General features: G+C 54.2%; 1 long non-coding RNA gene across 1 annotated transcript; it reads left to right on the top strand.

The window, feature by feature from the left end:
* The first annotated feature begins 7,106 nt into the window (after positions 1 to 7,106).
* Positions 7,107 to 15,873, top strand: LOC142823202 (uncharacterized). The gene is made up of 3 exons (XR_016347282.1): positions 7,107 to 8,136; positions 9,329 to 9,361; positions 14,619 to 15,873. It is a non-coding gene; the product is annotated as an uncharacterized LOC142823202 (long non-coding RNA).
* Positions 15,874 to 17,511: the final 1,638 nt, after the last annotated feature.

The following is a 17,511-nucleotide window of genomic DNA, read 5'->3' as shown; positions in this document are numbered from 1 at the left end:
AACCCCTTGTGCAAAAAGCATCAGCACGAAATATGCTAAAGACATCGCAACTCATGCTAATGAGTCATTAGCATACTTTCTGCTGCAAAAACTTGCAGCCTAGACTCAGCCTCACTCGATAAGGAGCAGCTAGAGCTCATGACTCAGAGATGCTCCCCATAGCCTGGTCCTACCCCTGTAGTGCAGCTGGCTCCTCAGGGGCTGGGGCTGGGCATCTCCTCTCAGGAGGCAGGGACAGCCCGGTGCCCAGCAGGGAGCTGGTTCCATCCCTGTGGCCTTGCCCTGCTCTGCCCTGGCTGGAGGAGGGGAGGGGAAATCAGAGGCTGAGGTTATAAGAGAGCATCTCCCTCCCTCCCATTTAACACATCATTAACAGCAACAGCAGAGTGGGAGGCGCTTCCAAAGAATGTCACAGAACTAGTTTCAGAGGGGCAGCCCTGGGAGTCTGTAACTTTAAAAGACAAGGACTTGTCCTGTAGCACCTTAGGGTGTGTCTACACAGCTCCCTGAACTCAAAATAAGAGATGTGCCAAAGATACAAAGATGCTAATTCCCTTGCCCATTATAATGATAGCTCCCCACTCATCAGCCCCTGATTAGCCATTCATTAACAGCTATTCCCTCCCTTCCTCTCCCTCACCCCACCTTCTGTACTTAATCTAATTTGTCAGGTTAATAATGTGTTCACTTTTTTCATTCTATTCCTTTGGTGTATATGGTAATGCCAATTCTCTTCCAGAATATGATCTGAGGAAGTGGGTCTGGCCCCAAGACAGTGAACACAGGGAACCACCAACCTTAGTGAAACATCTCCTTGGGTCTGACGTACTGGCTCAGACTTGCACAAGGACAAGGACCTGAGACTCCTCCCCATCAATGCCCCTGTCCTGCCAATCAGGGGAGAGACTGAGGGAGGGCAGTGGAACATTCTCACCAAAGAGCCCAAAGCATGGCCCACATCATGGGGGCGATCCCAGTCAGAGCACTATTTATGCCCCACCTTTCTGGTTTGACTCCCGGGAGACCAGCTCTTCATGTGGGGTAGGGAGCAGAAGAGGACAAATGAGGCAAGAAAAGAAGAGAAATGCGGGCGGGACAGAGGGAAAGAGAAACCAAACAGGAGAAACCCCGCACGGCCCCAGTGGTTCTAAGGGACAAAGCCCCAGATGGGGAGTAAAATTCCGACCCTTTCACCCAGTGTTCCGTGCCTAGAATCCAGCCGGGACCAGGTGGATCAGACTGAGCAGTTCCAACCCCCTCGGAGGCTCTTACCTTCTCCGCAGGGATGTCTGGGCTGTAGGCAAATCAGGAGAAGGAGGAGAAAGCTCACGTGCAGGAACCCTCAGAGAGACATTGCGAGACAGAGACTTGCCTTAGCAAATGCCACAGGGGTCTGCGAGGTCATCCCGGCCTTGCCCCCTCTTGTGCCTGGCTGATGTCACCATCTCTCAGTGAGGTCACCACCTCCCCACCACCTTTGCCTAATATGGGGAGGGCCTGCCAAAGGCCTGTGTGATGTCACGGCCGCCCCCTCCCCCCATGCTGCAGGGCGAGTGTCCTGCCTCCGGCCACCCCTCGGGATGTTTGAGCCATTCCCTGTGCTCCCCCCACTCAATGCCTGTTCCTCCTAGGAAGTCAGCCGGCTGCACAGTCGCACCTCAGAAGTGTCACATTATTGGATTGTGAGGGGAGCAGCCGGGTCACTGCTGCACCCATGGGGGGGTGTTCGCCCCAAAAGTGGTACAAAGGGGGCCATATGAGGGGGCAAACAAAAGCTTGCTTTCTCCTGATTCTGTATCTGCTCTTCACCTATCTGTATAATGTCTGTGTGTGTAGTTAGGAATCTGGAATCTGTGTGGAGACTGGAAGTCTCTCTGAATGTGGTTGAGCAGTGGGCAGAGCTCAGCCTATGGACATGCTGATTAGTGAGGCCCTGTGGGACAATAGCACTCAATGGGCCAAGGACACGGCTCGGGAATGGTGACCAACACCTAAGGGCTACCAGCAGGGAACACAGTGATAGGCCACTGGCCAGGTGACCTGCTGCAGCCAAGAAGAGACCAGGAAGGATGTATAAAGATGCCTTGTAGCTGACTCCATCTTGGTAATCAGCTCAGCACTTCATCCCAGAGGCAGCAGTGCAGGGATCGAAGAGCTGGAAAGAACTGAGGACCCGTTTTAACCTAGGATGTACAATAAGGACTTCCAAGCCAGCAGCTATAACTTCTCTGCTAGTGCCTGCATCGAGAGCTGGGAGATGCAATGCATGTAGCGTGTGATACTTTAGCACCCTTACTCTCATGCTTTTCTTTCTGTTAGCAATAAATCTTTAGATGTCAGATACAAAAGGATTGGCTCAGTGTGATTTGTGGTAAGGTCCAGACGGTAAATTGACCAGGGATCTGTGGCTGGTTTCTTGGAACTGGACAGAACTTGTTCGGGGTAGGTGAAATTGGGTTCTAAGACCCCTCACCTGAATATGAGGCCCAGGGCCATCTGGGGCACGGATATTGCTGGGATGTTGGAGGGGTTTTGCTCGTGAGGCTTCAGGCAAGCAGCTGAAGCGCTCTGTGGGACTGGTTTGCAGCCTGTTTGGGAAGGTCTCCAGTCTGGGGTCTGTAAGGAGCCCCAAAGTTGAGCAATTCGCCTTGAATGGACACCTTCAACTGTGCCCAGGCCGGTCCAGTATGTCACACCCCCCTTCCTGAGACATCTGTCTGTTTTCAAGCTCCTGCTGCATCTGAATTCCCTCCCAGAGTTTACATCTCTCATCCCTTCCCACACCCAAATCCCCCATTCCCACCTCAGAGCCCGCACCTCCTGTCTCAACCCAGGGAGAGTGCATAAGGGCTGGGGACAGCAAGTGATGGAGAGGAGGGGAATGGACAGGATTGGGCCTCAGGGAAGGGATGGGTGTTTGGGGAAGGTGGTGGGTGCTTGGAGTAGATCTTGGCTTGCCCTGACATTGAAGAAGGGATCTTCGGTGTAAAAAGGTTGGAGAGAACTGATAACAAAACTGAGAGGCTCATTGAATCCCTTGACTCTGGGAGTTGGGGCTGAAAAGCAAATGACAAAGTTCACAGGATGCATGAGAAAAAGACGACAAATGGCCACACAGTGTGCAGGGGGCCAATGCGAGAAGTAAATGCTCCTGTTCCAGTCACAGGGCTCAGGAGGCAGAAGGTGATTCCAACAACACCTAGAATAGCTGAAATTCAAAGCTGGTTCCGGGAAGAATTTCATGTTGAAAAAAGGCCGTTTTTTTCCCAGCCGTGTCTCCTCCTGCCTGCCTCAGGAAAGCCACGTTCAGACACTGGGGCGATGTGTTTAGTAGCTGAGAAGCTGTTTAACGGGCTGTGATGCTTCAGGTGCAGGAACAGTGATCTACTGTCCCCCCCAACTCCTCAGCCAGTTTTCATCTCTGTCCGTGTCAGGTGGTGGGTGCCAGGTAAATGCTGCGGCTGCTTTGTCCAGTGCCAATGGGATTATTTCACTCGGACATCATCAGTGGTGCCAGGGGAGGAGAATCACTTACACAGGGCTAGAGCTGTGTCCACACTGGGGGGTTTCCACTGCCCCAGCAACACTTCCTGGTGCGGACCAGGCTGAGGGTGCTGCCTTGGCCCCCACTACCATAGTGATCACCTCCTGGGCATCGCTGTACTGATCCTCTCACCTGCCTGTGAGGCAAGGCTATTAGCCCCGTGCTACAGGTGGGGGGAACCGAAGCACGACACGACTGTGGGATTCACAGAGCTGTGTAGGTGCCTGACACTGACTGACCTTAAGGGGAGTTGGGTTGGGAATCCCAGCCCAGTGACTTACCCCGAGGGTCCCAGGAACCAGGCCAGAGCAGGGAGCTGAACCCAGCTCAGTTCTCTAACCACTGAACCAGCCTTCCTCTGTCACCTGTGTCATGAATCATGGGTAGTGTGAATGGTTAGCACGAGTGCATGAGTGAATCAACAGTAAGTGAGCTGAAGAGAGGCCATGCTGAGGTCCAGGCAAGCGCCCCAGAGAATTATGGACTTGTTTGTTCTGGACAAAACCCCCGGAGGATTATGGACGTGTTTACAACTTTAAGAAGAAGGACCGTGGGAAATAAAAGAACTCTGTGTATGTGGCTGAGGCAGCGTTTCCAGCATTGCCAGATAAGAAAAGTAAGAAGAGAAGAGTCTAACCAAGGACAGACCATTGTTTCTCACTAGTGGTGAGGCAAGTGGTGCAAAAACTGGATATTTCTGGATCGGTCGTGGACACACCAGTAAGAAGAAGGGGGTGTCACTAACGGACATCACCCCACCTGGACTGTGTGCAGCCTGTGGATGGCATCCCACTAGCCTGGCCCCTGCCGAGGGGATATATACCGCACCATTTCCCCCCACAAGCTGGAGTCCATCGATTCGGCATATTGGGGGGATGTGCACATTGGACTTCCACCTCAACCAAATTAACCAACATTCCCTGGGGTCTGGCCAGCCCCAGAGGGTGAGTGTGTGTGAGGGTATGTCTACACTGAAAAGTTAGTTTGAACTAACGGACGTTAGTTCGAACTAACTTTCCCAGGCACTACACTAGGCATCATTAGAATGATGGACAAAATTATCCAACCTTTGCACAGACATACCCTTTCAAAGCCCACAACTCACAATAGTCATCACTCACTGCACCTCAAACAATTGCAACTTTCCCTGAGCACCATCAATGTCCACTAAGCAGCAATAACAACCTTCCATGCACCAGTGGATGAAACTACAGTGTTCACACATCCAATAACTAAGTGATTTCTAAAAGACCTACAGGTCTTATACCCAGACATTGCCGGCCCTTTAGAACCATGGGACCTGCACATGGTACTAACAATGCTGACAAAACCACCATTTGAACCGATGGCCACATGTTGGTTATGCCATCTAACCTTAAAGACAGCTTTCCTAGTGGCAATAATATCAGCACGTAGAGTGGGTGAAGTCGGTGGATGTGATATATCTGGACTTCACCAAAGCTTTTGGTAGGGTCTCCCACAATATTCTTGCCAGCAAGTTAAGGAAATATGGATTGGATAAATGGACTATAAGGTGGATCGAAAGCTGGCTAGACTATCCGGCCTAATGGGTAGTGATCAATGGCTCGATGTTAGGCTTGCAGTCGATTTCAAGCTGAGTGCCCCAAAGATCAGTTCTAAGACCAGTTTTATTCAACACCACTTTAATGACCAGGATGAAGGGATGGGTTGCACCCTCAGCAAGTTTGCGGATGACACCAAGCTAGGATATGTCTACACTACAGACTTAATTCGAACTAATGGACGTTAGTTCGAATTAACTTTGATAGGCGCTACACTAGTGATCCACTAGTTCGAACTTAATTCGAACTAGCGGAGCGCTTAGTTTGAACTAGGTAAACCTCATTGTACGAGGACTAAGCCTAGTTCGAACTTACTAGTTCGAATTAAGGGCTGTGTTCGAACTAGTGGGAGGCTAGCCCTCCCCAGCTTGCCCTGGTGGCCACTCTGGGCACCACCAGGGAAACTCGTCTGCCCCCCTCCCAGCCCCGGACCCCTTAAAGGGCCACAGGCTGGCTACGGTGCCCGTGCCAGGTGCAAGCCTGCCAGCACCCAGCCAGCAGACCCTGCACCTGGCACGGCTTGAGCCAGCCATCCGATGCCCCCCAGCCCTCTTCCTATTCCCGGGACCAAACTGGCGGCTCCCAGGAGCCTGCCCAGGACTGCAAGAGGCGGGCACCCGCCTGGTCCAGTGCAGACATCGTGGACCTCGTCCACGACCTCTGCACTAGGCACAGGAGCAGGTGTGCATGAAAATCAAGGTGGTCCACTGAGACCCCCGACCCTGAGCCCTGAGCTTACAATGGCTGTACTGGGTCAGACCAAAGGTCCATCTAGCCCAGTAGCCTGTCTGCCGACAGCGGCCAACGCTAGGGACCCTGGAAGGGATGGACCAATGACAGTGACCAAGCCATTTGTCTCGTGCCATCCCTCTCCAGCCTTCCACAAACTTTGGGCAGGGACACCACTCCTACCCCCTGGCTAATACCACTCTATTGACCCAACCTCCATGACTTGATCTAACTTCTCTTTAAACTCTGTTCTAGTTGTAGCCTTCACAGCCTCCTGCAGCAAGGATTTCCACAGGTTGACTCTTTGCTTTGTGAAGAACTTTCTGTTACTAGTTTGAAGCCTGCTACCCATTCCTTTCCTTTGGTGTCCTCTAGTCCTTTTATTATGGGAACTAATGAAGAACTTTTCTGTATGCACCCTCTCCACACCACTCATGCTTTTATAGACCTTTTGGGACACGAGCCCCCGATGGGGAGGACTGGGCTGGCTCTGTGGGCTTCTGGGTGTGGAAGCTCTCCTGCAGCCCCCCAATTGCCCCCTCTCCCCGGATGGCAGCCTGCGGCAAGTGCAGCTGGTCTCATGGCCGAGTGTTGTGATGTGCCAAGTGTGGGTACTCCAGGCACTCCAAGCCAGAACTGCTTTGCAAGCGGGGCACCCCTGAGAACTGTGTGTCCGGGGTGGGACCCTTTAAGCACAGCCCTCAGCTAGCCTGAGACAGCAGCTCCACGCTCTAAGTCCTCCTCTGATGCCCTGCCGGCACTGCTTCCGGCTATCCTTAACCTCTGTTCAGGGTCCACTCTGTGTGGACATGCTAGTTCGAATTAGCAAAACGCTAATTCAAACTAGTTTTTAGTTCTAGACGTGTTAGTTCAAATTTGCTTAGTTCGAATTAACTAATTTGAACTAAATTAGGTCGAATTAGCGCTGTAGTTTAGACATACCCCTAGAGGGTGAGGTAGATATGCTGGAGGGCAGGAATAGAGTCCAGCGTGACCTAGACAAATTGGAGGATTTGGCCAAATGAAATCTGATGAGGTTCAACAAGTCCTGGCTTTGGGATGGAAGAATCCCAAACATTGTTACAGGCTGGGGACCGACTGGCTAAATAGGAGTTCTGCAGAAAAGGACCTGGGGGCAGTGGATAAGAAGCTGGATATGAGACAACAGTGTGCCCTTGTAGCCAAGAAGGTTAATGGCATATTAGGGTGCATTAGGAGAAGGGTTGCCAGCAGATCCAGAGAAAAGATTATTCCCCTTTAATCAGCTCTGGTGAGGTCACATCTGGAGTATTGTGTCCAGTTTTGGGCCCCCCACTATAGAAAGGATGTGGACGCATTGGAGAGGGTCTAGCGGAGAGCAACCAAAATGATGAGGGGGCTGGAGCACATGACTGATGAGGAGAGGCTGAAGGATTTGTATTTGTATAGTCAGCAGAAGCAAAGAGGGAGGGGGGATTTGATAGCAGCCTTCAAGTTCCTGAAGGGAGGTTCCAAAGCAGCTGGAGAGAGGCTGTTCTCAGTGGTGATGGATGGCAGAACAAGGAGCAGTGGTCTCAAGTTGCAGTGAGGGAGATCTAGATTGGATATTAGGAAAAACTATTTCTCCAGGAGTGTGGTAACACACTGGTTTGGATTCCCTGGGGAGGGGGTGGAATCTCCATCCCTAGAGGTGTTTAAGTCTCAGCTTAACAAAGCCCTGGCTGGGTTGACGTAGTTGGGGTTGGTCCTTCTTTGGTCAGGGGGCTGGACTCGATGACTCCTGAGGTCTCTGCTGGCCCTGGGATTCGATGATGTTCTGGAAGGGCACAAGCTACCACCAGCCTTCACTTTGTATTAGAGCTTTGGGCCCTGCCTGTCAGCCCTGACACAGACCCACGGCGCAGGCAAGAGAAGGGGGAAATTCTTGTCTTGGTGGGACACATCATAGTCTCCCTCATTCTAAACATTTTAGGGCAGCGTAAAGACTGTGCCTGTGACATGCTGGGAAGGGCACGGGGGCTCTGGCTCACAGCCACTCTGCTACGCGGGCACTGAGTGGTACAGGGGGTTTCGCATTAGCCCTGCCCAGTACTGGCCAATTTCAGCCATCGTGTGTCTAGCCTTTGGCAGTGGGATTTCCAACACTGCGTAAGTGATGTAGGGACATTGGGACTCCTGCACCCTAGTCACTTAGGCAGTGTTGGAAACCCCACCCTCATGCAGATCCTGGAAAGACAAACCCCCCCACTCATCACTGATTAATTTCTCCTTGTTTTCTAGAGAACCAGGCAGCAGAACTCAGTAAGTGTCATTCTCCTTCTCCCTCCGTGTAAACCCTGTTGTGCTAAGGTGTGTCCTCACCACGGGGCTGTGTTGCTGATAGGTTTGGGTTTTTGTCATTTTTATAATATAACTTTACAAATTAAGAATGGTCTCAGAGTAAGCATGAGAATTCTCACGCCAAAAGGTCACTTGAGAGAGGATGCCAAGCTACTACAATGTGCTGCTATTTGAATAGAAGTTGGGCCTTAACCTTAGTTCTAAAAATGTAATGAAATAACATGATGCAAACCATCCTTTGGTCAAGATGAACGAACAGTATGACTAGTAATCGAAGAAACAGCAAGTGCCCAAAGACTCTTGTAAGAAACCCTCCCCCCCATACTTGTACTTTTTTAGAATAACCCCTGTAGCTACAGGATTCAGCAGCAGGCATCATTGATTTCCACAAAAGCAGAAACTTGCTTTAAATAGGTTTTCTTGGCTCGTTTATAAGTGTAAGATGTTTGCAAGTAAAGTTTGATTGTAACTTAGTAGGACTCATTCCACAGGCAGCCTCCGCAACCCAGCCGCAAGGCTCATGCAGTGTGTGTGCAGCTCTGGGTTTTTTTCTCATTTATTCGACATTTCTAGTAGAATTTGTAACTTCCATCTTCTGCACCGTGTCACTCTGTACAATGTTGAATCCTGTGTACGTAGCAGGAGTGGGCAGATTTTTCGGCTTGCGGCCACATCAACATACAGAAATTGTCGGGAGGGCCAGGCAAGGAAGGAAACAGCCAGGCATGGCTCAGGCCTAGCCCCATCTGACCCCTGTTCTTCAGCTCCTTACTGCCCCCGTAGGACTGTCTACCCCAATCCAACCCCCACTGCTCCTTGCCCAGGCCACCCCACCCCCGGACGCCTGTCCTCTGTCCAACTCCCCCTCCCTCCGCTCTCTGCCCCATGACTGCACCACCTAGAACACGAGGTTTGGTGTCACCACAGCTGGGCTGCCTGGACACAGTTTCTGTCACCCTGCCAGGAGCCCGGGTAGGTGGCATAAAGAGCGGGGACTGTGAGGGAAGGGAAATAAACGATGGGGCCGAGGACGCAGCTCAGGGCCAGATAAAAAGGCCAGCAGGGCAGGTGGGGCCCACGGGCCATGGTTTGCTCTCTGAGATCGAGCGTGTGCTCCCATCACTCTCAGCTGGGTTTCTCTGCTTGGTTTCAGGCTGGAGAAGATCTATATTCCCTACAGAGGAAGGTAATTGATGTTAATGGTTTGTCAGTGTTCAGATGTCCCCTCCCATGTGACAATGCGGCTCCTTTGCCATCACCGTGGGAGCAGGCTGGGGCCTGAGATTTCAGGGCGTCAGCACCAGCAGCTGCAGTTCAAAGATGCCGTCAGGTCACGGCTCTTCTGCCAGGTGGTGTCGGTGGCAACCATGGGCAGGTTCAATGTCCAGAGTCCCCTTTTAACAACACCGCACAGAGCCGGTTTGAGCCCCAACCCAGTAACCTGGGAAAATGATGCCCCCCCACAGCCTAAGCCCTGTGAGCCAGTGTGGGTTGGCCTGGGGCAGCGGCGGGTTTCTCTGGGCTGGGCTGCTCTGCCCTAGGAGGCAGCACGTCCCCCGGCACAAGCCCTGGGTCTGAGCATAACAAAAGACACTTCTGAAAAGGGAAGAGGAACCGAGCAGTAACCTGGGGAAACGCCACATTGCGCAGCTGCAGCCCCCACCCCCGGTCCCTGGCTGTGTCCCCGGCCTCAGCCTTGGCAGCACCAAACCAGAGTCACTTCCCCATGGGTGCCCCCCACCCCTGAGAGGGAGAGAAGGGTAGTTGGTGACATTTCTGCTGCTGCCTGCCCCTGCCACCCACCCCCTGTCTTCTGCCCCCTGCTGCTGCCCCCCTGCCGCTGTCCTCTCCCCTGAGACCCGCCCCCTGCCGCTGTCCTCTGCCCCTGCCACCCTCCCCCTGCCGCTGTCCTCTGCCTCTGCCACCCAGTCCCTTCTGCTCTTCTCTGCCTCTGCCACCCGCCCCCTGCCGCTGTCCTCTTCCTTTGCTCCCCAGGCTTCCTCCTGCTCAGAGCTGCCTCTGCAACGCCCTGGCCCAAGATCACATAAGAACATAGACCAGCCAGACTGGGCCAGACCAAAGGTCCATCTAGCCCAGTGTCCTGTCTCCCAATAGAGGCCAGTGCCAGATGCCCCAGAGAGAGAAAATCACAATAGGTAATCATCACGTGTTCCCTCCTCTGTCACCCACCTCCAGAAACATAGAGGCTAGGGACACCATCCTAGCTAATAGCAATTGATGGACCTCACCTCCATGAATCTATCTAGCTCTTTTTTGAACCCTGTTAAAGTTCTAGCCTTCACCGCATCCTCTGGCAAGGAGTTCCACAGGTTGACTGTGCACTGAGTGAAAAAAACCTTCCTTTTATTTGTTTTAAACCTGCTGCCTTTTCATTTCATTTGGAGACCCCTAATTCTTATATTGCGGGAACAACTAAATAACTTCCTCTTATTCACTTTTTCCACACCCATCATGATTTTATAGACCTCTATCATATCCCTCCTTAAGATCCTCATTTCTAATCTGAACAGTCCCAGTCTTTTTCATTTCTCTTCATGTGGGCCCAGTTCCAAATCCCGAATAATTTTTGTTGCCCTTCTCTGAACCTTTTCTGATGATAATATATCTTTTTTGAGATGAGGCAACCAGATCTGCACACAGTATTCAAGATGTGGGCGTACCATGTTTTTAGACAGAGGCAATATGATATTCTCTGTCTTATTCTCTATCCCTTTTCGAATGATTCCTAACATTCTGTTTGCTTTTTCGGCTGCCGCTGCGCACTGCATGGTCCTCTTCAGAGAACTATCCACTGTGACTCCAAGATCTCTTTCCTGATTAGTTGTAGCTAAATTAGCCCCCATCATATGGTATGTACAGTTGGGATAATTTTCTTCCAGTGTGCATTACTTAACAGATATCAACATAACATTTAATTTGCCATTTTGTTGCCCAATCACGCTGGCTTGTCTAGACTGGCCAGTTTTTCCGGAAAATCAGCCGCTTTTCCGGAAAAACTTGCCAGCTGTCTACACTGGCCGCTTGAATTTCCACAAAAGCACTGACTTCCTACTGTAAGAAATCGGTGCTTTTTGCGGAAATACTATGCTGCTCCTGTTCGGGCCAGAGTAGACTGAGATTTGTTTTGCGCAAAAAAGTACCGATTGCGAAAATGGTGATCGGGGCTTTTTTGCACAAAAGCGCGTCTAGATTGGCCACGGACGCTTTTCTGCAAAAAGTGCTTTTGTGGAAAAGTGTCTGTGCCAATCTAGACGCTTGTTTCCGAAAATGCTTTTAATGGAAAACTGTTCCGTTAAAAGCATTTCTGGAAAATCATGCCTGTCTAGATGGAGCCATAGTGTTGTGAGATCTTCACAGTCTGCTTTGGTCTTAACTATCTTGAGCAGTCTGGTATCACCTGCAAATTTTGCTACCTCACTATTTACCCCTTTCTCCAGATCATTTATAAATAAGTTAAATAGGATTGGTTCCAGGACAGACCCTTGAGGGACCCACTAGTTACCTCTCCCCACTCCGAAAAGTTACCATTTATTCCTACCTTTTGTTTTCTGTCTTTTAGCTAGTTATTAATCCACGGAAGGACCTTCCCTCTTATCCCATGACAACTTACTTTCCTTAAGAGCCTTTGGTGGGGGACCTTGTCAAAGGCTTTCTGGAAATCTAAGCACACTGTATCCACTGGATCCCCTTGTCCACATGTTTGCTGACCCCTTCAAAGAACTCCAGTAGCTTAGTAAGGCAGGATCTCCCTTTACAGAAATCACATTGAGTTTTCCCCAACAAATTATGTTCATCCAAGTGTCTGACAATTTCCCCACCAGCCTCTAGTGATTTCCCTGGGTCGCAGGGACCCTCGCTGCTCAGACAGCCTCTGCCCTGCCCCTCCCTGCAGCGCGGTGCCCAGGCCGGCTCGGAGGCTTAGCCCCTCGGCCTGCTTGTGAGTGATTCAGCTTTGCCAGCCCGGGAGCAGGAAGGCTGGGCCCCAGGGAATCTAGTCAGCTGAGTGGGAGCCCTGGTGGGGGAAGAGCCCGCATAGCCCAGCCCCCACCGACTCCTGTCCCTCCCTGGGATTGACCCCCCTTCCCCCTGCTTAGCCAGGGAGCCTCAGACCAAGGGAGCTCCCCTCCCTCAGGGCCTGCTCCGTCCCGCTCTGCACCCTTCCCCCACAAAGAGCGTAAGAACATTTCACGGCCCCATCACGTGGGCAGTGTCGGCCCAGCCAGTGTGTCAATGTGCACGATGTGCAGGGCGGGAAACATCTCGGTGTGAGGCTCAGATCAGCCACAGCCACAGAGTTTGTGTCAAACGTCAATGGTGCAGGATCAGCAATAGCCCAAAGGGAGGGGAATCCACGTCACGATGCCGTTCAGATATTGGCATCCAAGTATTTGGGTGCATCACTCATGCAGCGTTCCCCAGAGGGCCGTGCAAATCAAACACCCCCGAATGGAGAGTGCCCCCCAGTGCCTGAGAGTGGGGGCAGGGGTCCATTAGAAAACACAGACCAGGGGGAGTCCTGGAGTTACTTTCCCGGCTGCGCTTCTCACCGGGCTCACTGCAGTGCCTGGCAACCCAGCCCAGAACTGAGCGCTGGGCCAAGCCCCTCCAGCCCTGGGCATCTCGGCAGGCGGGGGGGTCTGTGCCAATATGGTCTGCACCTGAAGTCTGCCCCAGCCCAGATGGTAACAGGCATCAGGGGAGGATTCACTGAGACACTGCTCACAAGGAGAAGACGATTCCAGGGCTGTGTCCCACCAACACGCAATGGATGCAGGTGTTGTTGGATCTGCTGCTCCTGCCTCTCAGACCCAGGCCTCTGACAGATAAAACAGAGAGAAAGTTGATGAACCCAACTAAGCCTCTTAGGACCTGTTCCCAGGCTGGCAGCATTCAGCATCAGGGGAGGCCCTTTACAGCTGCCTCTGCCTGTGCGTCCCCTTCCTCCTGCTCCACTGCCCTTGCCCCAGCCATGTAGCCCTCCCCATGGTCTCCTTTTCCATCCCATCCAATGTGGTTCTGAGCACCATCTCTCCCCCTCTCCCCTCCAGGACAGCTCCCTTGTCCCTCCCTCCTGGCTGTGTGTCTTTCTCCAGCATGCTTGGCCTGGCCTGGCCTCCTTGGCAGCTCTTGGCCTTGGGCTCCCCTTGTTCCCTGGCTTGGAGGGGGGGTTCAAGAGGGGAGTTTTTCTTCCCCCCAGTGACTGAGGGGCGGTGCCCAGCATGGACTCTGGGGCACTCGGGGACGTTGCTCTTTCTCCTCCCCCCTGCAGAGGACCCAAGAGTCCATGGGCGGGTCCCTGCTCTGCCGGGGGAAGGGATGGATCAGACCCCAGAGCACCAGGGCCTGGGGCACAGACAGGGGCAGTCCTGGGCCCATGGCAGGCAGCTGGGGAGCTGCTGAGAGCAGAGCTCTGGTCCTGTTCCCCTTTTCCTCTCCCCCCGCGTGAGCTCAGCTTCTCTCTCCCTCTGTCCAGCCCCCGCTGGGACCCCCCTCAGCTCCCTGGGGCCCCTCTTCCTTCTGTCACCCCTGAGTCAGCCTCCTGCCATGGCTGGGACAGAGACACCCCCGTTCCCTCCGCACGGCGCCTGGGCACCCCCAGTGCAGGACTCGCCTTGTTCAGCCTCTTCCCGCCCCGCCCAGCTGGGGCCGGTCCCTGCCCCTCCCTGCTGGGAAGTTGTTGTGTTAGTCTGTTTGCAAAGACAACAAGGGGTTCTGTGGCACCTTTGAGACTAACAGAAGTGTTAGGACATCCGCTTTCGTGGGTGTAAACTCCACTACGATCCATCTGATGAAGTGGGTTTTAGGGGTGGGGGTATCTCTATAACACAACAAATGAAATCAGGTCCAAGCACCCTCTCTCTTTTCTTGGGGAGCAGAGTGCGCCGGGGTCACTTGTTCCATCTCTCCCTCCTGCTGCTGTTGAATGGGGCACTGCTGCTACGGGTCCCCTCCCCCATGCTGCTATTCCCCTGGGGCTGCCTCAGTGGGGGGAAGAGGCAGGGCAGGGACAGAGCAGGGAGGGGGCAGAGCAGTGGTAGGGGGAGGCGCAGCCTGTGCTGGAGGGGGGTTGTCGCAGCCCTTCTCTGGGCTGGTGGGGGGGGTCATGTGGCTGGTGGCCTCCCCGTCCCCCCCTCACCAGTTGCCTCTGCAGGGCCCCTGATCCCCACCCAGGAACAGATGGTGCTTGAGGGGAAAGATTGAGTCTCAGATCAGGTCAGTAAATCTCTGGGCTCTGTCACTGGTCTGTGGGATGAACCTCAGGGGCTGGGCCGACACCTCAGGGCTGCTCCCCACTCAGAGCCGGGCGCCCCTGGAGGCAGGAGAGTCCCTGAGTCACTGCCCGGCTGGGGCAGATTCTGTCCCTGATGCCATCGATCTCCCCAGGGCCAAGCTCTGCCCCTCACACTCTGATTCTCCCCCAGCCAACGTGACTCTGGAAGCAGACATGGCGCATCCCTGGCTCATCCTGTCGGAGGATGGGAAACGTGTGAGATGGAGATGCACACAGCAGCCACTGCCCAACACCCCGGAGAGATTTGACAATTGGTTCTGTGTGCTGGGCCGCAAGGGCTTCATCTCGGGGAGACATTACTGGGAGGTGGAGGTGGAGGTGGGGGATGGGCAATATTGGGCTGTGGGGGTGGCCAGAGAGTCTGTAAGAAGGAAGGGATTGAGCACCCCAAGCCCCAAGGACGGGATCTGGGCTGTGCGGCGGTGGGGGGATGAGTTCTGGGCTCTTACTGACCCTCACACCCCCTTATCCCTGAGCCCCCCCAGCCGGATCCGGGTTTGCCTGGACTGTGATGGGAGGCAAGTGACATTTATTGATGCTGGAACCGAGGCCTCGATCTTCACTTTCCCCCCAGGCTCCCTCCCTGGGGAGAGAATCCGACCCTGGCTGGGGATGCGTTGGGACACAGACACCGAGTTCCGACTGGCTCCCTGACACCAACCCCTCTGGCCTCACACACCCCAGCCTCTGTGACCCTGGAGGACTCCCCTGTACCCAGCCCCTATGACCCCAGAATCTCTTCCCCCTCCCTTGCAGATCCAGAGAAGGGAGGTGGAAGAAACCTACTGCAGCCCCAGGGAGCAGACAGGCCCTGAAGGGCAGAGGTGGGGGCTGAGCAGGGGCAGAACTAACAGCCGGGCTGGGGACAGGCAGAGGCGGGGGCTAGGGCTGGACAGGGGACCGGCAGAAAACAATATCTGGGGGTTCCCTTTCAACAACGCAACACAGACCTGTCAGGGCCGGGCATGGCGGCTCTGAAAAAGGAAAAATGCATCTGGTGAAAGTGAGGATCAAAAGAAAACCTCTTGTCTAACCTTTGAAAAGTGCCTGCCTGACATGTGCTTAAATGACATGTTATTGTCATACTAATGGATAAATAGGGAAAGAAAGTTTGAATAAATGGGACAATTTGGGGGACACTTGAGGACACTTGAGGACTCTTCACATCTGGATGCATCTCTGTCCCCACCGGCAGATGACAGACTGGCCATTGGAAGCCTGCCCGGTGTCCCTTGAGAGCCACACTCAACATCAGTAACTATCGAGGGTTTTATTGACCTTTTGCGGACGTGTGTAAGTGCTTAAGACTAAGTAAAGTTTAGCTGTAAGTGAAAGCGTCTTGTGTTGTCCTGTTTGTACCATCCCTCTATCGGTAGGATGACCGGGTCTCCCCAGAATTATTTCCTGACACCACCTTGCAGAGAGTAAAAATTACCGAGAGGTTTGGGCTGAAAGACCCCCGGGTAACACCCCGCCACCATCCCAGGGCTCTGGCATCCCAGCCCCCTCTTCGTGGGCGACCCTCTCTCTCAGGGCGGCTTAGCACAGTTGTGCTGCCCTTTGCCTATCCAGTAAAGCAACACCCCTGCCAAGAACTTGTAACTCCCCCTGCACTCAGTACTACGGTGATTTGTACCCAGCGCCAGCTCAGGTGGATCCCTCAGACAGCACAACTGTGCGGTACCATGGCAGGGGGTGTGTGTGCAAATACAGCCTGGGCCTGAAGCCTTTCCCCTCCCCAGCTGGCTATGGGGGCAGAGCTCGCTTAGACCCTGCAAACCCACTGAAACAGCCTGGAGCATGACACCTCCCTGCACGTCAGCGGCTCAGAAACCCACCATGGGTGCTTGTGCCCTGCTCTCATTTCTCGCTGTTTCCTGCCCCCTCTCCCCTTTCGGCCCTTCCCTGCCCAGCAGCCCTGCTGCGCCCACCCTGATTCCTGCGGGCGGTCGCCCAGACACAGGGCAGGGGATGTGGACAGACCTTCCAGCAGAGGCAGTCTGTGTGTTACACAGCGTGTGTGACCCCACGGGGCTGTGCTTCTCCGACAAAGCTCGGGGCCTGCTGGGCTGTAAGACGCTCGCGTTTGGGCAGCGCGGATGGAACAATCCCGTTTGGAAGCACAATAAAGTTCTGTGTCCGCGTGTGGGGCTGTGTCTGTGCTGGCGAGCGGGAGGCCGGGGATGAGACGCTGCCGAGATTTCCTGCCCCCACCAGGGACAGAGGGGAGCACACGTGCGGGGGATGGGCCCCTACCCAGGGCTGCAGAGGGAAGGGAGGGGAGGTCTTGGACTCCTCACAGGGATGGTTTGGCCCAAATTTCTGCACCAAGTCCCCCCTCCACTGAGCGTTTCTATGCCCCGAGAACTCCCAGGCCACGTCCAGGCCTGCGCTGCGTCTCGGGAGCTAGAGCAGCTTGAGTGTTAGGTCACACCCAGCCTGGCCTGTGAGCTCGCTGGCAGGGCCCAGGAACCGCCAGGCCATGCCGGCCCGTCTCTGCAACAGCCTCGTGCTCCGGGGTCTCAGCTTTCGCGGGGTGTTCACCTGCGACTCCAGCCGCCCTGTCTGTGACGAAAACCTGAAAGCGGTGGCCACATGGGGAGGGGCGCAGGGAGCTGTGAGACCTGTCCCTGTCCCTCAGGGAGGGGGAGCTCAGGGCCCGGGGACGGGCATTTAAATAGCAATTGTTAACGATTCTGTTCCCCACGCGAGCGCAGAGGGAGACAGCCCAGCCCCACTCCCTGCCCCCCGCCGCCGCCACCCCCTGCTACAGGCGGGTGCTGGGGGGGGGAGATGCCGCCCCAGTGAAGAGGAGCACGGCCCAGAGAGCCGAGGGGTGCATTCTCATCCCCCACAGGGAGCCCCTTGGAGCCCGTCGGCAACACCAGCCTGGTCCCAACATGCACCGTCCCCTGGGACAGGCCCTGCTGTATCCTCTTGGTGACTCACACGGGTGGAGCTTCCAAGAGTCCTGACACCCTCTGCCCTCTGAGGGGAGCAATGGAGGAGAGGGGGGATTTGGG

Source organism: Pelodiscus sinensis, chromosome 19, assembly GCF_052426305.1.
Source record: "Pelodiscus sinensis isolate ZL-2025 chromosome 19, ASM5242630v1, whole genome shotgun sequence".
NCBI classification, from domain to species: domain Eukaryota; kingdom Metazoa; phylum Chordata; order Testudines; family Trionychidae; genus Pelodiscus; species Pelodiscus sinensis.
Note: the sequence above shows the minus strand (reverse complement) of the source record. Positions and strands in the feature narration are given on the sequence as shown.